At 42.5% G+C, this 27,386-nt stretch overlaps 1 protein-coding gene across 1 annotated transcript in view; it reads left to right on the forward strand.

Moving 5' to 3' along the window:
* ADAMTS17 (ADAM metallopeptidase with thrombospondin type 1 motif 17) overlaps positions 1-27,386 on the forward strand; it is a 342,817-nt gene that overhangs the window by 280,424 nt on the left and 35,007 nt on the right. The gene's annotated exons all lie outside the window — the stretch shown is intronic.

Consider the following 27,386-nt stretch of genomic DNA (forward strand, 5'->3'; position numbering starts at 1 on the left):
CTGGAAAAGTATTAGAACTAATAAATTCAGGAAGGTTGCAAGATATAAGACCAATAAACTAAAATCAAATGTATTTCTATACAGCAGTGATGAACAAACCAAAAATGAAGCTAAAAAAAAAACCAAAACACTATTTACAATAGCATCAAAAAGAATAAAATACTTATGAATAAATTTAACAAAAGAAGTACAAAACTCATACTCTGAAACTACAAAACATTGTTAAAAGAAATTAAAGAATATCTCAATCAATGGAAAGATGTACCATGCTCATGGATTGGAAGACTTAATGTTAGGTGGAAATATTCCACAAATTGATCTAAAGGTTCAATGCAATTTCTATCAAAATCCCATCTGTCTTTATTGCACAAATGGGTAAGCTGATCCAGAAATTCAAATGGAATTGCAAGGGCTCTGCATAGTCAACACAATCTTTAAAAAGAGGAACAAAGTTGGAAGACACACTTTCCAACCTCAGAATGTACTACAAAACTACAGTAATCAAGATAGTGTGGATTGCAATAAGGACAGACATAGAACAATGGAATATAATTGAAAGTCCAGAAATATACCCTCACATTTGTTGTCAATTGATTGTTAACAAGGTGGCCAAGAGCATTCAATGAGGAAAGAACGGTCTTTTCAACAAGTGGTACTGTGACAACTTTATATCCACACGTAGAGGAATAAAGTTGGACACCTACATCACACCATGTATGAAAATTAACCCAGTGATCAAAGACCTAAAGAGCTAAGTATATAAAATTCTTAGAAGAAAACGGGAAAAGCTCTTTATTATGTTTATGGTTTCTTACATATGACAGCAGAAGTACCAGCAACAGTACAAGCAACAAAAGAAAAAAAATAGACATTGTGTTTCATCAAAATTAAAAACTTATATACTAATGAGGCTCCTACTGTGTTCTGAGATACCCTGAAGTATCAAGAATGAAAATAAAATTAAGAAAAAAGACAACCCACGGAGTGGGAGAAAATATCTTCAGATCTCCTATCTGATAAGTAAGAGACTTGTATCTAGCATATATAAAGAACTGTTACAACTCAATAATAAAATGACACATAACTCAATTATAAAGGATCTGAATAGTTATTTCTCCTGAGGAGGGGGGTAGAGAAGAAATTGGGGTTTGATAGCTAAAAGGTATAGAGTTTCTTTTTGGCATAATAAGAATATTCTAGATTGTGGTAAAGGCCATTGAATTGCTGAATTGTATGGTATAGAGTTATATCTCAATAAGGCTGTTAAAAAGTAAATACACAGGGGCACCTGGGTGGCTCAGTCGTTGAGTGTCTGCCTTCGGCTCAGGTCATGATCCCAGGGTCCTGAGATCGAGCCCTGCATCAGGCTCCCTGCTCCGCGGGAAGCCTGCTTCTCCTTCTCCCACTCCCCCTGCTTGTGTTCCCTCTCTTGCTGTGTCTCTCTCTTTCAAATAAATAAAATCTTAAAAAATAAATAAATAAATAAACACATAAAGAAGTGCACATTTTAAAAAGTTCAGGCTCTTTGAGCTCTAAGCAGAGGCCTCCAGCAGGTTTCCATGAGTACAGAGGCTGGAAGGCCAGTCCCAACCTAGAGCCCAGGTATCTCAGAACACAGGGAGCTCAGGTCAGTCAGGAGCCTTGGCTAGAACATCTTAGGTGTGTCCTCCTAAACAAGCATCACCAGATCTTAATTTAATGGCCACCATTATCATGCATGGGCTACTGATCTCCTCCATTCTCTCCCGCTACAAAATGCCAGATCTCTCCCTGAGCCTCTGGTCAGGATTCTTTGGACAGAATTTGATGGGTGCATTCAGTCACCCTCCCATGGGTCCTGTTTGAATTGACCTTTCCCTTTGGCTATCTCCCAGGCCTCCTTGTGTCCTCCATGCCTTTCCTCTGGAGAGCTTTCTAGCAAGGTGTATGCCTAGCATAGCTGCCATTCCCCAAACACACTGGCAAATGAGGCTGAAGGTCCTTTTCCCCATGCCAGCCATCATTCTTTTGGCCTCACATAAAAGCCACCCCCTCACATCAAATTAGTGGAGCCATGCAAGTAAGCAGGCAGCATTTTCAACAGGAGGCAGTGAACCCCACCCCACATACTGGTGTTTCCCATGCCTCTCACTGGCAGGGGAATTTGGGGATGACCAGCTGTGTCTCTGAGCAGCAGTTTGTGCATGCATAACATGAAGGGAATAACTACCATTTGGTACTCTATTTATTTACTTGGTCATTTCTTTTTAGTATCTATACAATGTACTATCATGTTCCAAGTATTCTAAGGAGCCAAAGGATTTCACATTGGCCTAATAACCTCCCATCCTACCTACCTCACAGAGCTTAGTACTGGACAGGATGAAAACGGGCTCCATAAAAAACTGAAAAGGGAAGCCTGGCTCTGGGACTAGGGATCCCTACCTCAACAGTCCTTCTAGACCATGCAGACCTGCCCATTCTCCTGGTGGCCCCCAGCTCACCCAAGTCAGTCAAATACTACCCTGAGAAAAGCCCTGTCCCTCCCTTTCTCCTCACCCATGGCACTTTCTCCGCAAACCGTAAAGCAGAAACATCATAAGAATGAGCAGCCTGACACACTGTTGAGACAATTAAAATAGAACTTGACATACTCGGGCGCCTGGGTGGCTCAGTTGGTTAAGCGACTGCCTTCAGCTCAGGTCATGATCCTGGAGTCCCTGGATCGAGTCCCGCATCGGGCTCCCTGCTCGGCAGGGAGTCTGCTTCGTCCTCTGACCCTATCCCCTCTCGTGTTCTCTCTCTCTCAAATAAATAAATAAAATCTTTAAAAAAAAAAAAAAAAAGAACTTGACATACTCCGTGGTAAAAAGCTGAAAGCTTTTCCTCTAAGATCAGGAAAAAGAAAATTATGCCCACTCCCACCAGTTTTATTCAACATAATACTGGAAATCCTAGCCAGAGCAATTAGCCAAGAAAAAAAAAAAATAAAGGGCATCCAAATGATAAAGGAAGAAGTAAAACTGTCACTGTTTGCAGATGACATGATACTATACATAGAAAACCCTAAAGACTCCACCAAAAAAACTGTTTGAACTAATAAATGAATTCAGTAAAGTTGCAGGATACAAAATTAATATACAAAGGTCTTGCATTTCTATACACTAATAACGATCAGAAAATTTAAAAAAATAATCCCATTTATAATTGCATCAAAATGATAAATACCTAGGAATAAATTTAACCAAGGAGATGAAAGACACTGAAAACTATGACACTGAAGAAGACACAAATAAATGGAAAGATAGGCCATGCCAATAGATTGGAAGAATTAATATTGTTAAAATGGTCATACTACCAAAAGCAATTTACAGTTTCAATGCAATTGCTATCAAAATTCCAATGGCATTTTTCACAAAACTGGAATAAAAAAGCCTAAAATATGTCTAGAACCACAAAAGACCCCAAATAGCCAAAGCAATATTGAGAAGGAAGAATGAAACATCACACTCCCTGTTTTCAGACCATATTACAAAGCTATAGTAATCAAAACTGTGTGGTAGCATAAAAACAGACCTACAGATCAATGGAACAGAATAGACAGCCCAAAAGTAAACTCACACATATATGGTCAAAGGAGCCAAGAATATACAATGGGGAAAGGAGAGTCTCTTCAATAAATGGTGTTAGGAAAACTGGACAGCCACATGCAAAAGAATGAAACTAGACCACAGTCTTATACCATACACAAAAAAGAACTCAAAATGGTGTAAAGACTTGAATATAAGACCTGAAACCATAAGTCTCCTAGAAAAAAAAAACATAGGCTAAGTAAACTCCATACAATCAGTCTTGGTGATGATTTTTTTGATTTGACACCAAAAGCAAAGGCAACAAAAGCAAAAATAAATAAGTGGAACCATCAAACTGAAAAGCTTCTGCACAGCGAAGGAAACCATAAAAAAAAAAAAAGATGTGGTCCACATATACAATGGAATATTACTCAGCCATCAGAAAGGATGAATACCCAACTTTTACATCAGCATGGATGGGTCTGGAGGAGATTATGCTAAGTGGAATAAGTCAAGCAGAGAAAGTCAATTACCATATGGTTTCAATTATTTGTGGAACATAAAGAATAGCATGGAGGACATTAGGAGAAGAAAAGGAAAAATGAAGGAGGGGGAATCAGAGGGAGAGATGAACCATGAGAGACTATGGACTCTGAGAAACAAACTGAGGGTTTTAGAGGGTAGGGGGGTAAGGGGATGGGTTAGCCCAGTGATGGGTATTAAGGAGGGCATGCACTGCATGGAGCACTGGGTGTTATATGAAAACAATGACTCATGGATCACTACATCAAAAAAAAAAAAAGAAAAGAAAAGGCAACCTACTGAATGACGAAGATACTTGCAAACCATATCTCTGATAAGGGGTTAATATCCAAAATATATAAAAAACTCCTACAACTCAATAGCACAAAAAAGGCAGTCTCCTTAAAAAATGGGCAGAGGATCCGAGTAGATATTTTTCCAAAGACAAACAGATGACCAACAGGCACTTTAAAAGATGTTCAACACCCACTAATCATCAGGGAAATGCAAATCAAAACCACAATGAGATATCACGTCACACCTGTTAGAATGGCTATTATCAAAAAGACAAGAAATAACAGCTGTTGGTGAGTATGTGGAGAAAAGGGGACCTTCATGTACTGTTGGTGGGAATGTAAATTGGTTCAGCCACTACAAAACATAATAGGGAGGTTCCTAAAAAATTAAAAATAGAAATACTATATGATCCAGCAATTTCACTTCGAGGTATTTGCCCAAAGAAAATGAAAACACTAACTCAAAAAGATATATGCACCTCATTGCTCATTGCAGCATTACTTACAATAGCCAAGATACGTAAACAACCTAAGTGTCCACTGACAGATGGATAAATAAAATTAATACAGAAAAAATATATATATACAATGGAATATTATTCAGCCATAAAGAAGAATGAAATCTTGCCATTTGCAACAACATGGATGGACCTTGAGAGCATTATGTTAAGTGAAATAAGTCAGAGAAAGACAAATGCTGTATGATCTCATTTACATGTGGAATCTAAAACAAGAACAAATGCTAAAAAGAACATGTTCATAGATATGGAGATCAGATTGGTGCTTGCCAGAGGCAGGGGATGGAAGGATGGGTGAAATGCATAAGGGAAGTCAAAAGGTACACATTTCCAGTTATAAAATAAGTCCTGGGGATATAGTGCACAGAATGGCACATTATTATAGCTATTAGAGTTATTATAACTATTATTATAGTTGATAATGCTGTATCACATGTTTTAAAGTTGCTAAGAGAGTAAATCTTAAAAGTTCCCATCACAAGAAAAACAATTCTATAACCACATATGGTGACAGATGTTAGCTAACCTTCCGGCCGTGGACATTTTGCAGTGTAAGCAAATATCGAATCATTATGTTGTACACGAAGATGTAAAAAATGTAAAGATGTCAAAATTTAAAAAAAGAACTTGTCAGAAGCTCTGGTCAGGACTCCTTCATACAAAGACAGGACATTCTTGCTGGACTCGAGTAATGCGTATGTTCTGGAAATACCCCAGCATTCGTATTAAGCTGTTTAAATAAACACTGCCTTCCAGTGGCATTTCGCATCTATTCCTCCCTAAGAAACCACTTGAGCCTTTCTAGAAAGACCCCACAAAGGCTGGAACCCTAAGCCTTCCAAGAGGTACCTGTAAGAGACGGTATCATGGAACTTAGGTTATTTCCGACCATCTAAAGTGATGCTGTGTGCCTGCAAGCCTGGCCTTTGCTCAGTCTTATTGCACTTTTGAAAACTAATCACTGATCTTTTTACAAATATCTCAAGTGCTTAGGGTTTCCCTGTGGTATACAGCATTATTCTTGTGCTTCCTGAGAACAGAGAGGGTTAGTTAGAAGGCATGCCAGCTTCCCCTACCCCAAGGAAGCTAGCCTTCCAGCTCTGCATGCCTACACAGTTAGGCTAAGGGGCCATTGTGTCGAGGAAGGAATGGAATGAAGGATTTCTTTGGTAAGCCAAAGACACTGCCCTAGGAGGGAAGAAATGTTAACTCTTTTAACCTCCTGCATTGGAATGAGTTTATGGAGTCCTCTTCTGAGAGAGGTTTTAATCCTGGTGGAATACAGATAGGAAGCAGGTGTTAGGCACACAAGGGAGCAGGATGGAGAATGGGTGGAGGGAGTCAATGCAGCGTGAAGTCACATCTGACCCTTTCCCCCATTCTGTCTGGAACCTTCCCTGAGAGCGTCTTAGAGAACAGCTTCAAATGTCAAAGGAAAGGGTTCACAATTGAAATATCTTCAGGCTGCTTGTTGGCCAAGGGCACAAATGCCAGTTCAGATATTAGCAATGGCACATGACATGGTGTCCTTCATTCCAAGCCCAGCTTTGGTGTCCCCTTCCACGGGGGTTCATGATTCTCTTAAGGTAAGAGTGTATGTCTTGCCACCACCCTGCAAGGTGACCTGCTCATGGTGACCCTACGCCTCTACCAGAAAAGTACACTCTGTACTCAGACCTCTTTCTCTCATTGAAGAGATGATCAAGTATGGTGGGAGGCAGGGGACCACCCAGTTAGCTAATGACGTGGCTACAAATGGTGCTTCTGCCCCCACAGGACCCCCACCTGCTCTGAAGCCCTGGCAATACCATAGAGATGCAACAGAGGCGACCTGGGACCACCAGCTTCTCAAATGCACTGGACCTTGTCTCTAGTGAAGCTAGAGTCAAGAAACATGTGCATCAAGGTTGTTTGGTCCCAGGCAACGGAACTGAATCTACAAACGTACCAAAAAGATAAGAGTATATAGAAAGGATATGGAATAGTGCCCCAAATTGACAAGATGCTGAGAAGCATGTCTTGGAGAGGGCATCTTGGAACCAGCTGCCTCCCCTCCAGGAGCTGCTCCACTTGAATCCAGATTCCCAGAGGAGGTCTGATTGGCCTGGTTTGGCTCCCATGCTCTGCAGGGGTGTGGTGTAGACACCTGGAGGAAAACCCAAGAAGGAACACAACAGCAAGCAGGTGGAAACGGCAGACGTCCTCCACCCCGAACACGTAGGGACATGCTGATGTCATGAACAAAGTGAGACTAAGGAAAACCATCCAGTCGACACTGTCCAGCTAGTGTGAGAGCCGGCAAGTCTATTAACAGGAGGGCTACTGTACTGGAAAATTCCTGTGTCCCAGTAAGAAAGGCAGCCCGATGAGAATGTTACTCTTGGATGGGAACTTTCAGCATCAGCAATTGTATGATTCTCAAAGCATGAGCATTTTTTTTCCAAACTTTTAGTGATGGGTGTGGTACGATGTGTTACCAAACCCAGGCTTCTCCTGGTTATTTTAACCCCCAAACTGTACCAGCGTAAGAGCCAGTTCCTGGAGTGTAACTGGATCAGGTGTGATGGCTGAAGTGTGTCTGGGTCCAGTGAGCTCATCAGCTGCTGCTTAAACTCTATTCACTTGTCCTTCTGCTTCCCTCCTGACAATTCAGTCTGTTCCTATAAATCCCAGAGAAAATGCTCTCCATCTCAAAAGAATATCTGAAAATGAATTTATTTTAAAAGCAGAGAATCTTTTTTTTTAACAGCTTTATTGGGGTATAATTCACACAAGATTTTAGTAATACTTGAGGAGTGGTGCAGCCATCATCCCAATCGAAGAACATTTTCATCACTGCAAAAAAAAAAAAGAAAAAGAAACTCCATACCCATTCGAAAACAGATGATAAAACAGAAATAGACTCATAAATACAAAGAACAAACTGGTCTTTGCCAGAGGGGAGGGGGGTAAGGGGGATGGGTAAAATTGGTAAAGGAGATTAAGAGTTACAAACTTCCAGTTTTAAAATAAATAAGTCATGGAGATGAAAAGTACAGCACAGGAATATAGTCAATAATATTGTCATAATGGCGTGTGGTGACAGATGGTGGCGACACGTACCATGGTGAGCACTGAGTAATGTACAAAATTGTCAAATCACTACATTTTACACCTGAAAGCAGAGGGTCTTAAAACTGAGAACTTGTGTTCTTCTTGATAAGAGGTAAATTATGGAGGTGGCAGAAATCCAAAGCAGGGTAGGAGTGGTCCCTTCCATTCCTGCCTGTGAGCAGTAAGGCGAGCAGGGAGGGAAGGGCTGGGAAGTTGGTGTCGTCACCCCATTTTACAGATGAAGACTTTGAGAAGTAACTTACCCAAGGTCACACCGTAGCAAGCAGAACTCCAGCTAAATTTTCCTACTTTAAATCTTGCATGCTTCCTGCTACACCATTCCCATTAAAAAAAAAAAAAAAAGTATAACCTGCTTCTACCATGGCATGAAAAAGAATCCTTTCTGACCAGGGCACCTTTAAATAGATATTCAGAAGTGAGACAAGAGAAGGCAGTGGATGGCATTGTAATGGACTTCAGCTCAGGGCAGGATGCAGAGGATGCCATGGTGGCTCGCTTCTCTGGAAGTGAAACATGCAGCTAGAGGTTTGGTCCTTTCCACAGCTAGTGATACATGGTATGATCCTCTCTGGTGATGCCGGGCAGCCGCACTGAGCCCCAGCTCTGGGTCAGCCACACAATCATAAGGATAAAGAACCAATACATGTTCAACCATTCTGTACCTGTACAACCATTCTGTTCTTCACTTTCAGTAATCAATACATGACAGGAGACATTCAAGACTTTAATATGAAATAGGCTTTGTGTTAGATTTTGCCCAAGCGTGGGTTAATAGAAGCATGCTGAGCACGTTTAAGGTGGGCTAGGCTAAGCTATGATGTTCGGTAGGTTCGGTGTATTAAATGCATTTTCAACTTGGGATATTTTCCACTTACGATCGTCTGTTGGGACATAACCCCATCATAAGTTGAGAAAGGCCTGTGGTTGGTCAGTTTTCTGGCTTGTTCTTCACATTATCTGGACTCATGCTGGAAAAGAAATTAAAATTCAGGACTTTGGCGTCTGAGACAAGAGGTTCAAATATGAAGGAAGCTTCCCAGGAGATCTGTGTATGTTCAGAATGTCGGGGGGGTGGGCAGGGAGAGGCGCTGGCAGGGATGCTGTCCTGTGAGAATACCAAGACAACTCACTCTTGATCCCCAGCTTGCCAGTGACGGGCTCCAGGAGCCTGGGGGAGACCCTCACACTCTCTCACTCAGACCCAAATGAGAAATGGCACAAGTTACAGGGACTGGACAGGTGAGAGGTGGTCTGTGGCCCAGGTCTACAATTTTCTGGGTAAAAAGCTAAGCCTGCCCATCCAGGGATCAAACTTGTAACCTCTGACACCTCCGATGTGTCCACTGTGGCCAAACAATGAATTCACCTGGGCCAAGTACCAGGTGTGGGCAGGACACCTCTGTCACTCCTGTTAAATAATCTGTATGGTTCTGTTTATTCCTTTGTTTATTGTTCCTCCTTCTCTTTGTTGTTCTCTTCCCCAAAATGGCAAGGACCTTTTCAATATACTATTCATTCAGCAGCTATCTGTAGAGCACCTGCAATGTGCCAAGTGGGCAGGGAAGACTTGGGTGTGCTGCTCTCTGTCCAGTACCAGCAGTTCCCAGAGCTTAAGAGGGTTAGTAAGTTACTTGAATGGATGAGTGGATTTTAGTACTGGCCGTGGAACAGTGCCTCTGTCCTCCCACAATTCCTCATCTCCATGGCCAAGTGGCGCCATGTTGAAGATGAGGTCTCATTCTAGCACTATGAGCACTGACCCACCGGGAGACAAATGTCTGACCTGGACATTTGTGCTCCATTGACAAGGGGGTGGAAGTCAGAGGCTGGTTTGGGACCCTGGTGTGTGTTCAGTTGTCCCCTGGTTAAATCATTCACCCACCCTCAGTGCAGCCCATGACGGACTTTATGCAGGCCAACCTTGACTTGACCTGACTCTGACTCGACCCTGACCCCTCCCAGGAACGCTTCTTATCCACTCTGTCAGCCTCAGTTCCTGCAGAACTTTCTTAAACCCATGCTTTACTCTGGTCTTCATTTAAGTAGAATTGTTTTCAGTTTGAAAAGAAAAGATCATTATATCCTTATTGTATAGAGGCATCAAGACACACAATTTGTTAGGCTTGGTAGCTGAGAAAAAGAATGAAATGCTCTCTCCATATCACCCAGGGGCAGCCTCATATGGTGGTTGAGTTCATGGACTGGTTGGTCAATTGCAGCATGGGTTCTCGTCCCAGCGCCACCACTAGCTAGAGGCAAACACATGGGCAAGTTACCTGATCTTGCTATAAATTGGGAAATTAGAACCTCTCTCATAGAAGTCTTGAGAAGATTAGATGAAGTAATGCCTATAAATTCCTCCATCCCAAGTAAGCACTAGATGAATGCTGGCCAAAACCATCATCACTGCTCAGCTACAAAACTATATTAATGATAAACATCAGCCAGCTGTTGGACCCCAGCATTTTATGGGTTATCCGTCATTTCTTAAGACACTGCGCGTGCGTGCGCACGCGCGCGCGCACACACACACACGCACACACACCACATTTTTAATAGTGTATAACTACATGATTTAAATAACCCGTGCTAGTATTTTCCAGGTAAAAAAAGATTGGGGGAAGGTCCTAGTATATGCTAACATTCCCCATCTTGTCAGAACAAGTTTATATAATTTATATGTATTTCGAGGTAAATTGAAATAGCAGAAAGATCTCAAGTGGTTCATTTCTGACATCATGAATGTTTCTGAGTGCTGGATTTGTGAACTTCAGATCATATTATCAGCAGGATGGAGGTAGGACTTGGGGAGGAAAAGGGATTATATGAAAGGGTTTCAGAGTCATTCAAGCCTCAAGATTGGGTTACCGGCTTAGTGCGTGACTAGAAGCTTCACAGATGTGTCGTGCCCAGGTGGCTCATTACAAAGCAGGCTGGAGAGATGGTGGGGAGTAAGTAATAAGGTTACACTTGATGTGGATGGATGTCAAATGCTGGATCCTGCCAGCACTTCTGCCTGCTAACCTGTATTTGGAATTAAATACCACTGAAGGAAAGGAGAGTGGTGAAATATAAGTACATAATTTCCAAGAGGAATTCCTGACAGCATTAGGAGCAGAAATTAGCACTGTGGAGGTAATGAATGTGCTCTGGCCCACACCCAGCACACGGCTCAGGAGTGGTTTCCCTTCCATGACTCCTAATCCACTTCCTGGGAAGGGAACCCAAACTGGCCACTTGGAGAGAGCTTTACATTAAATCTTGAGAACAGGAAGGGAAAAAAATCTCAGCTGCACCTGCCCAGTGAGTTGTCAAGGAAAACAAAAGGTGACCTGAAGACCAGCCATTCTCACAGAGCTAGTCAGAAATAAGTCAGAGATCAGATGATTATTTTTATAGCATATGCAGTGGTTCTAATGTACCAGGATCTCCTGGGGTCTGGTTAACCGACAGATCGCCAGGCCCACTCCCGGAGTTTCTGATTCAATAGGTCTATAGAGAGGCCTGAGAATCTGCATCCCTAACAAGCTTTCCAATGATGCTGGCCCAGACACCACACTAAGAGCCACCAACATATGGTAACAAAGGTTACTTGAAATTTTAACTCAAGAAGTATGGCGAGAGGAATTTGGCGGATTGGGTTCTATGATTTGACTTTGACAGCAGATGCAAAAATTCTCCAGGAGAAAGAGTGTGTGGCTGATCCAGGAAGGAAAGGTAGTCAGTTATCTCATCTCCTGAAGGCTGGAGGACTAGGGGACTCAGCCCCAGACCATTGAGTGGGAAAGAGCAACTGGGGCAGGAGACCCTAACCAAGTCAAGAATGCAAGCGGGACCCTCAAGGAGGCTCCAGGCCTTGCCCAGCAGAGGCTCTAGTGACTGGTGATGGAGATGGGGTGAGGGGGTGCTGGCAAGTAATCACCCATGCTTATAGACAAACCACTCCCCACTTGCTTTTCTCTCAGAAGGATGCCGTGAAAGGGGCCATCACTCTCACTTTAATTCTGACAAACCAGGAAGGAGTCATCATTGGTATGAGAGTGACAAAAACCAGGGAAGCAGTGACTCACCATATCATTTTTTCAGTTGGTCACAGTCAAGAAAGGGAATTCAGCAAGGTTAAGCATGGACCACTCTGCTTTTGGAAAACAGAAGACATAAAAGTCAAAGTAGAGCTAGTTCTGATCTCAGATCTAAAGAAGGTCAGTACAGCTCAGGAGGTAGGGCAAGTTCTGGAGGATATGATTCTGACTCTATAATCATAAACAGACCCAACAAAAAATACAAGAGGAGACAAACGAAGGACCAGGGAGCTACCCGGCAGCTCTGGATGAACCAGATGCAAAGTCATAAGAACACCAGACAAAAGGGGCATGTGCAAGAGAACAGTTTGGAACCTCAGCAGACAGCTCAGGCCAGTCAAGCAGAGGCCTGCCAGCTGAGACCTGTTTACAAAAAAACAGCCTTTTGTTGTTGATTAAATTAAACTTTGAAGTACACAAAACTGGGAAGGATAAGGCCAAATGCTTTTTAACAAGGAGAATGAAGTTAAAACTGGAACGAGGCAGGAAAACACACAGAGCATGACGGTCAAGAACGATATGGGGAACGTAGAGCACGAGCCCCAGAAGCAGAGCATGTCCAAGTTCAAGGATGAGAGCCCAGCTACTGAGTTCCCATCCTGTCCCAGCTTCACAGTTGCCACTGGGGGATCTCAACCAGGCCACTCAGCCTCTGTAAAATGGCGGACACAGATAGCACCTGCTGCCATATGGTTGTCATGAGAATTACATGAGTTAATAGAAATAAATTGCTTAGGACAGTTCCTGGCACACAGTAAGTGCTAAATAAGTCATTTTTATGATCACTGTTATTATCATCATGATTTTTTAGAAGTGTCCGAAACCCCATTCCAGGAGGAAATCCAATCCAATCCAAGATTATACAGAACCTTACAAATGGTACCTCTAAGGCTCTGCTGATTGGTTCTATGAAATTCTGTCTGATGAGAGAGGGACCAGATTCTGAGGGCGGGTTTCAGTTTCCCAAATGGATAAATGTACAGGACCAAGGAACGCCACCTCAGCCTGCTGTCAACCCCCGGTCCAACTGGAGGACAGATCAGTGACTTAGGAAGATGGTTTATGTGCATTTTAGGGAGAAGGCTGCATGTAGGCCCCAAATGGGGGAGAATTTAATGAGAACACCAGTGTCTGTCAGTGTTACTGCGGTGGTGAGTCTGGTCAGCAGAGCGCTTAGCAAGTCTCCATGATGTTGCTATGGATGAAGCAGGAAAACGGGGGCAGGCTAATGGCCCATTGCCGTGGAGCTACAGCTAGATCCCGGTCTCCTTCGTCTGTGTCCGGGGAGGCCTCTGTGGGGTATGTCAGCCTCCTGTCATGTGACTGGTCTGGGCTGGGCTCCATGGTGGGGGCTACCACAGGACCAAGGTATACCACAGAAACCTGTGGCTGTTGAGTGGTGGGGCTCCTGCCAGGACCAGGGCACAACTGTTATTTGGGGCACAACTATTCATAACTGTTTTAACAGATTTAACTGAGCACCTTCTGTGTGCAGACACTGTGTCCAGTTGAGCCCAGCCTAAGATGAAGAGGCTTTCTCTGGGTAGAAGAGCCTGACAGGGAAGCAAGGCAGCTCCAGCCCTATGGAGAGGGCCCATGACTGGGGACACAGGACAAACACCCTGTCAGGAATTGTGTGGAGGTGTGCCGAGGTCCCAGGAAGCAGTGGCTGGGGGGAGTGCGGGGGAAGAGCCCACCTCACTCACTGGCTACCTGCCCCAGGCAGCAGCCCCTCTCCTTATCTAACTAGGAATTGAGTGAGAACCAAAGCATGTGACATCTGACGTGGAGAAATATCCAATCAGTGTGGTTATTGCTTATTGACTGGGTGTGTCCAAAGCAGGAGATGGGAGACAAGGGCGAGTGTCCTGGTTGCTGCTACCTCATTAAGAACAGCTGAAGGGCTGTGTCTGTTGGTTTAAAAAAGAGAGAGAGAGACTAAAGAGAGATCTACAAGGATTGCAGAGAACTGCTTGCCCCGTGTTTGCAGGCTAGCGGGACAGACATCACCCATCACAGTGTAATGCGCTTCCATCATACACAGATCCGAGCAGTCCCTGCTCGTTGTCTGAATGCATCACTCATCACCTTGGAGCCAGGACCTCAATTTCTACCCTTTGGAAATGATCCAAAATAGGGACAAAATTGGCAACTATACCCAAATGTCCAAGAAGTATGCACTAATTAAGCAATCTGGCTCTCTCCATGTGATGGAGTGTCATGCAAGCATTAAAGAAACCACTCGCGAGAAAAGATTTTTGATCACATAGCAGGATAGCTCCTGCTATCAAGAGTGAAATAAGCAAAATGTCAAACGATTTGTTTATAGTATGACATTAACGTTAAAGAAAATACGTTTAGGTAGAGACTAGGATCATATGCGTTCTTTGGTTCTCTTGTTTTATATTGTTACGTACCTTCCAGATTTTGATTTTCTCCAATGTGCATGGATTATTTTTATAATTTCTACCAAGTAAACAAAAATGTGGCTGTAGGAAAGATTCCTAAAATGAGTGAAAGTGTAGACAGAGATCCCCTGGAGATGAACACAAAGATCATTTTAGGAAGCTCCAGATCACTTCTCAATTTTCTTCATTGACAACCATGAATTCAATTACATTCAAAAAATGTTTGTTGGGTCTTCAACGAGCACAAAGCTCTATGCTGGAAACTTCCTGTCAAAAGTGCCAGGGGTAAGGCAAGTGCTTGGACAAGGATCATCCACAGCAAAATGTGACCAGGCTTGGAGCGTGAAAGGAGGGGGATCCGCACTCTGAGCAATCCCAAGTATTTCACCTGGGGATGGAACATTCTCTACAGTTCTCTAAATAAAATTTTATTTTCTTCACCTAAAAATTGACAACATGGGACACTTGGAGGAGGAGGGAGAAGGGGTCACAAAACTCTGTTTGACAAGACTTGGGATCTAGAAGTCTCTTCTCTCAGGTTCTGGAAGGTAGAGTGGGGGCAGCCGGTCTCGTGTGCCCATCTTGGGGGGAAATCCCTAAAGTCCAGTTAGACAGAGACACCCTCACTGATCAGACACTTAGGAAACTGTTTTTTAAAATCAAAGAGAAGAAGCAGTGTTCTAGTGAAACAGCTCGTTCTGACATACTTGCTGAATAAAAATCTCAAAAGTATGTCAGTGATTTAATGCCAGGGACTTAATAAAGCCAGGAATAAGATCAATCTCTTTCTTTTATGTTTGTAGGGCTCAGGGACACATTTTCTGTAGCTCATTAGCCATTAAAATTATTAACAAATTATTATTTTCAATTGAAAGTGGTTATGGTATTCATTATTTCCTCCCATGCCAAGACTCTATGCAATTTACTCACAACATGAATTATCCAAAGCAATCCAAAGTTTCTAAATCATTTTGGACCAGGTTCACTGACTTTGGCCCAGCAAGGCACTCCAGGCTGAGTGGCTAAAGGTCTCCGTTACATAATTTATTGAGAACTTAATTGAGACTAATTATTGTCTCTCATTTGCTTGCCTGCAGAACATCTGCCCAGCATCTGCTGTGACTCCATTTAGTTGGGATGTTTGAATCTTTCTGTGAAGTGAAATAAAGGGCATGAATATTTTATTGTGGATTTATCCCACTGTAACTTTTTATAGGAAACTGCTGGTTGTTTTATTAGCCAGCAGCGTTAATACACAGTGTCTCTCCAACGTGCTGGAGCCAAAGTTTAGGGTGTACTCAGAACACACTGCCTTCATGAGATCCACCCCTGAGGAGGAGGTGGGCAGGTCTGGGAACGATGTGGCTAAGCCCAGTATACTTGGTGTGGGTTAGAGGGGGGTATAGATCCTAGACTGTTCTGTAATGTGCCACCTGAAGACCTGAGTCAACCCAGAAGGGGATAGGAGACAATAACAGGTTGACCGTATTGATTGCTGGCACATCCATGTGAGAAATGAATGAGTAGGAGCCATTCAGCCCATTTCACAGACGGACAAAGCTGAACCTGGAGGAAGTTTAGTAGCCAAGGTCATCAAATACTTAGCCAGGGAGCCTGAACTAGAACAGAGCTTTCTGCCTCCTAGGAGGCTCTCAGCCATAGCAAGGTGAGGATATTCTCAGGGGAAACCCTATCATTCAGACCATTTAGGAACCTTAGAAGTGCCAGAGGTAGCAGAGGGTACATCTAGGACCCACAGAAGAGCTCACGGAGGGGCAGGCACTGGAGATTGGCCAACTGGGAGAAATGAGGAGGGTGTGCTAAGCAGAAGGAGCAACGTCCACATCTCTGGGTCAGGGAATATCAGACAGTATGGGGAGGGAAGGAGTACATGGGGCCAACCAAAACCCAGGAGATAAGACTGAGTTCCCCTTATCTTGATCTATCCTGATTCTTATTTTCCTTAGCCCAGAGTCTTATTTGTGTTGCCTTGCATGTATTCCTGAAAACATCAGCAATCCTTAGTGGAAGGATGGAAGAGCATGGGCTAAAGGGATGACTCAGTTTTTAGACTGGGCTTTGATTGCCGGGCCCAGGGTGTAAAAGACAATAGGTACTAGGGAGCCATTGAAAGTTTCAGAGTTAGGAAATCACATGACTGAAGCCAGGGCAGAAGTGCACAGATTACCATTGGAGGGAAGAGGAGAGGAGCCCAGTTAGGAGAGTGTTATAATACCCCAGGCAAGGGTGGCCGCAGAAATGGGAAAGCAAGGCAGATTTGAGATTTCTTGTGGAGGTTAGCTCAGTGGCATTGAGCAATGCTTAGACATGGCTTAGGGAGCATTCTGAGCTGCCCCCTATATCCTCACCCTTTATGACTAGTCTCTGGAGAAGAAGGGGCACCGGACTTCGGCGGTACGGAAAACAGCAATGGTTTATGAGCATGCCCACCCAGAACCAGAGGTGCAGTGGGATTCCTGCTGTTCTCCACTGTCGATCCCACAAGCCTGGAGTTCCCAAGGTGGAGAGTCAGGGGTCCTCTGCATCAAAGTACCTATGGAAACTGTGGCATAAGTAAGGTCTGGAAAAATAAAATATAAGTGAGCCACGAGAGCAGAAGAGCCAAAGACCGAACCAAGGGGAGAGCCAAAATCCGGAGACTGGGGGAGGAAGAGGCCACAGAGAACAGAAGACAGGGTGGCAAGAGGTCTCAGCATCTAAGTCAAAGCAAAAGCCAGCAAAAATCAGGCGAAGTGGTGACCAGTGTCAAATGTGTCAAAGCCATCAGCTGCATCAAGGACTGTTAGGATGAGTTATGCTCACCAAAGACCCGTCGTCATTTTATTTAGGGCAGGAGGGTAGACACGGCAGGACACCAGCCACTGAACAGTATTTGGGTCCCGTGTCAACCAGCCTTCTCCCCATGGCCCTGGCCTGGATGTCTGTCACCCCAGAAGAATTTCTTCCCAGGCTCACCGTGGACACAATCTTTTACAAGCCACAACCAGCAAGGCCACCACTTCTGACACAGCAGCGTATGACGAGGCACCAGGGATTTGAAATAGACCAACAGAGAGTCTCCTCGGAGCTTGTTGTCGAAGCATCTGGCCGGCTCCTGTCGGCTCTGGGGGAGTCAGGGAGCACTCCTGGCAGGAGAGGCACAGGGAGCAAAATGTGAGGCTTGCAATTAAAGGGAGTCGTGGGTGGGGAAGCGGGCAGAACTGTAAATTCTCTTGCTCATAAATCCGTGTGCCAGAACCCTCCCAGGGCGAGCTCAGAGCCAGAGTCAGCCAGCTCTTCAGGCTGGTCGTGTTGGAGCCCTGCCTCTGTCCCTCCAAACACAACGGCCTTTCCCCTCTGTACCCCTTCCAGAAGACGCAGAGCTGGCTTGCTCCAGCACTTGAGAACTCCCCCTAGGAACATTTTCAGAGTCTTGTGAAATTCTGAGCATTTTCAGAGCCAAACTGGAGCGGCAGCGGGGGTGGAATGTTGGGGAGGTCTGCCTGCATGTTTTCACGTTGAATAATTTTGTGCGGCTGGGACGGCCAGGCAGGGACTCCTGCTGGTGTGAATCAGGCCTCTGGGGGTTTTCTGCTGCCCACTTGGGCTCAGGACTTTGGTGTTCATTTCGGACCGGTGCTACTCAGACTGGTGTCTTGGGAAAACCATGTCACATCATTCTTCTGGGGGAGTCTTTTTTCCTAATCTTCTTAGGACAGACTTGTTGGGGCTAACCCATTAAGCCAACTGAAAGACAAACTAGTCCATGTGTGGAACAGGAATGTGGGGACCAAAGCAATGACAGAGCACCCAGGTGGCAAACAAAGGTGCCTAGTGGCCTTTTCAGGAGAGAGTTAGGGGAAAACACACATCTGGCCACTGGGGTTGATGGTCTGACCTGCCACAGCTGCCTCCCCAGAATATTAAAGTGTGAGGTCCCAGACTGGAGACCACAGGGCTGGATTCTGCAGTAGACATGGCTTGGCCCACACAGGACTCTTAAGGTTTTAGAGTCCGCTTCCAATATTTTTAAATAAGGAGATTGCAAAAAGATACTGGATTTTCAGCTATGCTTTTAAAGAGGAAAGATATTGGGGCACCTGAGTGGCTCAGTCAGTTAAGCGTCTGCCTTCAGCTCAGGTCATAATCCCAGGGTCCGGGATCGAGTCCTGCACCGGGCTCCCTGCTCAACAGGGAGTCTGCTTCTCCCTCTCCCTCTGCCCGTCTTTCCCCGCTTGTGCTCTCTCTCTCTCTCTTCTTGCTCTCACTCTATCTCAGATAAATAAATAAAATCTTTTTAAAAAATAATAAAAAAATAAAGAGGAAAAATATGGCAGCATTTGACCTGCATGGCCACAGGGGAACAGTGGGTTGGGGTCCAGGCATCTGCCCCTAGGCCTGGGCACCATGTTCTCAGTTGACCACAGTTGCGGCCACTCTCTGCAGTTAGGGTCAGTTGGTGCATACTGGCCTGGCTCTGGTGTGTGTATTTTTCTTGTAAAAGTTTTCATATCTACAGAAAAGCACTGAGATTAATAAACACCTATGTCTGCACATCCCCACTTGAACATCTTCAACACTGCGATATTTGCTTCATATCATTTTTTAAATTTTTTTAAAAGATTTTATTTATTTAAGAGAGAGGACACAAGCAGGTGGAGGGGCCAGAGGGAGAGGGAGAAGCAGGCTCCCCGCTGAGCAGGGAGCCCCCATATGGGGCTCAATCCCTGGACTCTGGGATCAGACCTGAGCCCAAGGAAGACGCTTAACCGACTGAGCCACCCAGGCACCCTGCTTCATATCTTTTAAGTAATAACATATTACAGACACATTTAAAATCCTCCTTGACCCCTCCAATCCTCTTCTCTGCCCCTCCCATTACTGTGTATGCTTCCCATCCAAATTTCCAAGCTTTCACTGTGTATGTATACACAAACAAGAGAAAGCATTGGCTGGTGTGTTTCAAGAGGGTCGTAGCCAACATATGAACATTCATTTTGCCTTTGGGATCTATCCATGTTGCCACTGTGGCTCTGTTGCATCTGTTTTCTTGACTTTGTATTCTTTCATCTTCTGTATTTAGTCATTCCGCCATTGGTGGACATTTGGGTTGTTTGCCGGTTGGAGTTTATATAAACAGTTATGCAGTGAACATCTTTGTCTAGTTTCCTTGGGCACATGTGCAAGAAATTGTATCCCTAGAAATGCAATGACAGAGTCATAAGGTATGCACACCTCGAGCTTTCGCGAAGGGATTACCTATAGTTACCATGTCACCAACACGATAGAAGTTGCCGTTGCTCTGGTCATGGCCAGATTTGGTTTAGTCAGACTTTGTAGTGTTCCCAGTCTGGTAGGCAGGAAATAGTAAATCATTGTTTGATTTTTTTTTTAATTCCCCTCCTCTGTGGTGAGGTCTAGTATTTTCATAGAAAATACTGATTATTTCTTCCTCTGTGATAGATTCTCCTATTCTCTGCCCATTAAACTGTTGGGCTATTTATCTATTCCTAATTGACTTATAAGAGTTCTTTATACATCCTAGATTATAAATATCTTACTTTGAGGCCTGCCTTTTCACCTATGGTGCGTTTGAGTAGAAGCTTTTATCTTTAATTTAGTTGCATTGATTAACTTTTAATTTGGGGGTTTTGCTTCTTTTGTCTTATTTGACAATTCCTTCCTTACCTTGCCAGTCATAAATCTACTTTCTTACATGTTCTTCCAGAACTTTTAAGATTTGGCTTTCCTTATATAAAAGACTTTAACCTATCCAGAATGCCTTTCTCCATATAGTATGAATTGAGACCATGAATTTATTTCTTTCATATGATAACCTGTTGCTTCTGCATTATGTAATGGGTAGTTGATTCTTTTTCCATTGATTGATAATTCTATATTTATGGTGACCAACATAACGAAACACACTGTTTTTTGAGCACAAGAAAACTATGTTGGAAATAAGCTGTAAGAAGGTAATGATCCATCTTACTCTGCATTTTCAGAAACTAAAACTATACGTATATATAACTTGTGGGTTAAAAAGGAAATCGTACTGAAAATTACAAAATATTCAGAACTAACAAGCGTCTCTTATTTACTTCTTTCCCTTCTATTATTTGGAAGCTATAGATTGTTTCTCTGTTCTTTCGATGGTTACCCTTCAGTGTTTCTCGTATATCTTAACTCTCAGGGTTTCAGTAAAGTCCAGAGTTACTCAGAATCACTAGCCTCTTCCCAAACAACACAGTGACCTTGGCATACCTGACCCCTTGAACAGCCCCCCACTTGTCCCCATTATTATCTGGAGATTTGGTGCTACTATTCTGAAAAAATAAAAGTGGTTTTGGCATAAAGATTAGATTAATCAGATGAAATGGACAAATTCCCAGAAACACGAACTATTGAAACTGACTGAGGAAGAAAATATAGATAACCTGAACAGACCTATAGCAAGTAAAGAGATTGAATTAGTAATCAAAACTTCCCACAAAGAAAGGCCCAGGATCAGATGGCTTTACTGGTGAATTTTAACAAACATATAAAGAAGAATTAGTATCAATCCTTCACAAACTCATCCAAAAAATGGAAGAGGAGGAAGAACCTTACAACTCATCCTATTAAGGCCAGTGTTACCCTGATAACAAAACTAGACACAACATTTTAAGAAAACTATAGACCAATATCTCTTATCAATAAAGACACAAAAATCCTCAACAAAATATTGGTAAATTGAATCCAGCAATATAAAAGGGATTACACACCATGACCAAGTGGAACTCATGCCAGGAATATAAGGTTGGTTTATCATCTGAAAATCAATTAATGTAGCATACTACATCAACAGAATAAAAGACAAAATCATGTTATCATCTCAATTGATAAACACACACAAAAAAGCAGTTGACAAAATGCAATACTCCTTCACAATAAAAAAATTCAACAAACTAAGAATAGAAAGGAATTTCCTCAACCTCATAAAGAACATCTATCTATAAAAAACCCACAGCTACCATCATACTTAATGGAGAAAGACTGAATGTTTTCCCCCTAAGAGAGGAACAAGTCAAGAATGTCTGCTTTTACCACTTATATTCAACATTGTACAGTGGCTCTAGACATTTTCAGGCAAGAAAATGAAATGAAAATGAAAAGGCATCTGGATTGGAGAAGTGAAACTATATCTATCTGTAGAGGACATGATTTTGTATATAGAAAATTCTAAAGAATCCACGAAAAAAGTTGCTAGAACTGCATACTGAGCAAGGTTATAGGATATAAAATCAATATACAAAAATCTATTATATTACTATATTCTTGCAATGAATTATCTGAAAAGGAAATTAAGAAAGCAGTTCCTTTTACAGTGGCATCAAAAACAATAAAATACTTAGAACTAATTTTACAAAAATAGTACAAGGCTTCTACACTGAAAACAACAAAATGTTATTGAAAGAAAAAGTAACAGATATCTAAATATATCCCATGTTCATGGATTGGAAGACTTAAGATGCAATACTCTACAAATTGATCTGCTATAATACAATCTCTATTAAAATTCCACTATTATACCTATAGAATTATAGGTATATATTGCTATAACACAATCCCTATTAAAATTCCAGCTGTCTTTATTGCACAAACCAGACAAGCTGATTTTAAAGTTTATGCGGAATTGAAAAGGGCCCTGAAGAGTCAAAACAATCTTTAAAAATAAGAACAAAGGTGGAGGACTCCTGCTTCTGGATTTCAAAAATTACTACAAAGCTAGAGTAATCAGGACACTAGGGTATTGGCATAAAGAAAGACATAAAGAATAATAGGATATAATTAAGTGTCCAGAAATAAACCCTTCCATCTACTGTCAGTTGATTTTTTATAAGGATTCCAAGACTTTTCAATGGGGAAAGACCAATCTTTTCTGAAAATTGTTCTGAGACACTGGATGTTTACATGCAGAAGAATGAAGTGGGATCCTTAGCCCATACCATAGACAAAAGTGAACTCAAAATGGATCGAATACCTAAGTGTAAGAGCTAAAGCTTTAAAACTTACAAGAAAACAGGCATAACTCTTCCTGACTCCAGATTAGGCAATTGTTTCTTAGATATGAGAGCAAAATCACAAGCAACAAAAGAAAAAAGTAGATGACTAGACATTATTCAAATTTAAAATTTTTGCACTTCAAAGTCATTAAGAAAGTGAAAGATAATCCAAAAAATTGAAGAAAACTTTCACAAATCATATATCTGATAAAGTAATTGCATCTAAAATATATAAATAACACAATTCAATAATAAAAAAGACAATCCAATTAAAAATGGACAAATCATCTGAATAGACATTTCTCCAAAGGTGTACAAATGACCAACAAGCACATGAGTAGATGCTCAATCAGGGAAGTACAAATCAAACCACAATGAAACTCAACAAATGGTAAATACATACAAAAGAATGAAGTTGGACCCTTACTTAATATACCACATACAAAAATTAACTCAAAGTGGACCGAAGACCTAAAGGTAAGAGATAAAACTTTAAAACTCTTAAAAGAAAACAGAGGAAAAAAGTGTCATGATATTGGATTTGATGATTTCTTAGATATGTCAAGAAAAGCACAGGCAACAAAAGGAAAAATAGATAAATTGGACTTGATCAAAATTAAAAACTTTTATGCATTGAAGACACTATCAACAGAGTGAAAGACAGTCCAAATAATGGGGAAAATATTTGCAAATCATATATTTGATAAAGGAGTAATATCTAGTATATATATATATATGTGTGTATTTATACGTGTGTATATATATGTGTATGTATGTACAAAATGTATGTACAAATCAACAACAAAAAACAACCTAATTTAAAAATAGGCAAAGGACTTGGTTATATATTTCTCCAAAGATACAACTGGTCAATAAGCACATGAAAAGATGCTTAACATCACTAATCATTAGGGAAATGCCATTCAAAATCATGAGATAATCACATCATACCCATTAGGATAGTTATTATTTAAAAAAAAAAAAGCAAATAACAAGTGTTGGTAAAGATGTGGCAAAATTAGAACACTTGTACATTGCTGATTGAAATGTCTAATGATACAGTCATTGGGGGAAACAGTATGGTGGTTCCTCAAAAATATTAAATACAGAATTACCATATCATGTAGCAATTCCACTTCTGGCTATATATCCAAAAGAATTGAAAGCAAAGATTAAAAAAAAAAATCATACAACCGTGTTCATAGCGGCATTATTCACAATAGCCAAAAGGTGGAAGCAACCCAAAGTGTCCATCAGTGGACAAATGGATAAATGAAATGTATTATATACATACAGTGGAATATTATTCAGCCTTAAGAAGGGAAGAAATTGGGTTTTTTTTTGAAGATTTATTTATTTATTTTAGAGAGAGAAAGCATGCAAGCAATAGGGAGGGACAGAGGGAGAAGGGAGAGAGAGAGAATCTCAATCAGACTCCCTGCTGAGTGTGGAGCCCAACACGGGGCTCAGTCTCATAACCCTAAGATGGTGACCTCAGCCAAAATCAAGAGGCTTAACCAACTGAGCTACCCAGGTACCCCAAGAAGGGAAGAAATTCTGACACGTACTACAATACGGATGAAACTTGAAGAAATTATGCTAAATAAGCCACTCACAGAAGGGCAAATACTGTAGGATTCCACTTACGGGAGGCACCTGGAGTCATCTCATTCATAGAGACAGAAAGGATGATGGTTGCCAGGGGCTGGGGGGAAATGGGAATAGGTAGTTCTTGTTTAATGAGTCCAGAGTTTCAGTTTGGGAAGAAGATAAGTTTGGAAGATGATGGTGATGGTTGTCCAACAGTGTGAATGTATTTAATGCCACTGAACTATATGCTTAAAAGTGATTAAAATGGTAAACTTCATGGTTTGTATCTTCGGCCACGATAAAACAAAACTACAGGGAGATACCACTTTACACCCACTAGGATGACTATAATCAAAAAGACAGACAATAGCAAACGTGTATAAGGATGTGGCAAACTTAGAACCTTCACGAACTACTGCAGGATTGCAAAATGGTGCAGCTGCTTTGGAAAAGTCTGGCATTCCTCAAATTGTTACACATACAGTTAACATATCATCCAGCAATTCCACTCCTTGGAATATACCCAAGAGAAATGAGAACATCTATCCACAGAAAAATTATACACAGATGTTCATTGTAGCATGATTCACAATAGCCAAAACATGGAAACAATCCAAATGTCCATCAACTGATGAGCTGATAAGTAAAATGTGGTATATCCATGCAATCAACTATTATTCAACAATGAAAGGGAATGAAGTACTGCTGTATGCTACCACATACATGATTTTGGGAAACGTTACGCTAAGAAAAGAAACCAGTTACAAAGAACCACATGTTACAGGATTCCACGTATATGAAATGTCCAGAAGAGGCAAATCTATAAAGATAGAAACTAGCTTAGTGATTGCCTAGGGCTGAGAGGGATGGAGGTAGGGGACATGGAAGATGACATCTGAGGCATATAGGGGTTTCTTTTGGGGGCAGCTAAAGTGTTCTAAAATTGATTGTGGTGGTGGTTTCACAACTCTGAATATATTGAATTTACTCCTTACATGGCTGAATTATATGGTGTGTGAATTATATCTCATTGGAACCGTTAAAATGGTTCTGCCACTTAACTAATGTGTGACCTGGGGCAAGGCACTTAACCTCTCTGTGCCTCAATTTGTTCAGCTGCAGAATGACTTTCTGGGGGCGCCTGGGTGGCTCAGTTGGTTAAGCGACTGCCTTTGGCTCAGGTCATGATCCTGGAGTCCCGGGATCGAGTCCCGCATCGGGCTCCCTGCTCAGCGGGGGGTCTGCTTCTCCCTCTGCCCTCTTCCCTCTCGTGCTCTCTCTCTCTCTCATTCTCTCTCTCTCAAATAAATAAATAAAATCTTAAAAAAAAAAAAAAAAAAAAAGAATGACTTTCTGTAGGATCATCATAAGGATCAAATAAATTGAATCATGTCAGGTGCTGAGAACATTGCCTGGCACAAAGGAAACCCTGAAAAAGGATTAGCTGGTTTAAGATCTAGAGAAACCAATTTTTATTAAGTTTTTTATTTTAATTCCAGTGTAGTTAGCATACAGCATTATATCGTTTCAGGTGTACAACATAGTGATTCAACACTTCCATACATTACTCGGTGCTCATCATGATAAGTGTACTCTGAATCCCCATCACCTATTTCACCCATCCCCTCACCCACCTCCTCTAGAGAAACCATTTTTAAAACATTTTCCCTTAAACTGTATTTTAGCTAAGTGTTGAAGTCCATCCGTCCTTCCTTTCCTTTCTTCCTCCTTCCTTCTCTTTCCTTCCTTCCTTCCTTCCTTCCTTCCTCTCTTTGTCTTCCCTTCCGCAGCAAATGAGAACTAACCACAGTGATTCAAAGACCTTTTCAGGAAAACATGGAAAGTTCTCAGACCCTGGCCAATCATCCATCTTGATTCTTAGGGCTGGACTAACAGACTCAAGCCCATAAAAGCACACATTCACAGACTAGCATATTTGTTCCTCATTATGCCCTTCAGGTTTTCATTTCCTCCTTCAAAAGACAAATATGTGAATAATATTACTTTTCGGGGAAATGTATATGAGAACTCATAATTCTCAAGTTTTAGACAGAGAAATGCTGAGTTGAAACAGAGCGTGCAGCTGTAAGGCATCCCTCTCGTCCCCCCGGGAGAACATCACAGCTGAGCTCGTGCAGTCTCAGCCTTTGCCCCTCGCCCCGCTCCTTCTTTCACAAACATCTGTTCAATAAAAGCAGCCACGTATCTTCAGAGGCTATAAATGGCACATGTTAAAATCTTGTTTTGATTGTTGTCTTAACAGAGTGGCTGGCTCCAATCTGCCTCTAGCTGTAAGAGCCACTCGGACAGATGGGAGTCTGATGCTGCCTACAGTGCTCCTTGGTGTTTTGGGGAAGGGGCCCAGGGGGTCCAGCTCTTGGCCAGCTGGCCTCTGCCATGTGTCCTCACTCCCAGGCATGCAGCACACATGGCGCCCTGGGGAATGCCTTGTCATCTGTGGGAAAGCAGAGCAAGGTGTCTGCTCTCCCTTGGCCACACCCACACTGCCCAATGGACAGCAACCCTACACTGGCGAGGATGCGAAGAGACCTGCATCCTCGGGGGCCTCCTCTGGGCCAGCCGTCTCCCCAGGAGCTTTACAAAACTCCCATGCATTTAGCATCTGGGCATGGACCCTATAGCAGCGATCACCCAGGCCAATCCTCCAAACAAGCCTGTAAGATGAGAACACAGGTACCGACATTTTACAGAGGAGGAAACTGAGGCTCGAGCACTGACCTGCCCAAGGTCACACGGCTGGCGAGTCAGTGGAGTGAAGACCCAAGTCTGGGTCCTGAATGTGCACTTCTGAGAATCTGAGAATGTCTGACTGAAGTCTGTGGGCACCCCTGACTTACAGGACATCATGATGATGGTGGTCAGGTGTACCCTAACCAGAACCGTAATTGTATAAGTACAGAACAAAGCCCCTGGATTCAGACACAGAGGACCCCCTCCCCTAATAACTGGTGGGCCTTGGGCCAGCCTGGCCACCTCTCCCAGTGGTTTCTCCATCTCTAACGCAGGACTAGCCAGCCCTGAGCAGCCTTCCTCTGGGAGCTCTGGTGGTGCAAATCAAGATGGCGGTGGGAAAGGACTGGGTCACAAAGCAGAGGGGTCACCTTGCCCTCATTGAGTACAGAGTTGACCCTCCAGAGGGCAAATGTGAGCCTGTGCTTTCAAGCTCTCTTCAAACTTTCTTCTTTTTTTTTTTTTTTTTTAAGATTTTACTTATTTGAGAGAGAGAGAGACAGAGATAG

The sequence above is a fragment of the Neomonachus schauinslandi genome, chromosome 9, assembly GCF_002201575.2.
Source record: "Neomonachus schauinslandi chromosome 9, ASM220157v2, whole genome shotgun sequence".
NCBI classification, from domain to species: Eukaryota; Metazoa; Chordata; class Mammalia; order Carnivora; family Phocidae; genus Neomonachus; species Neomonachus schauinslandi.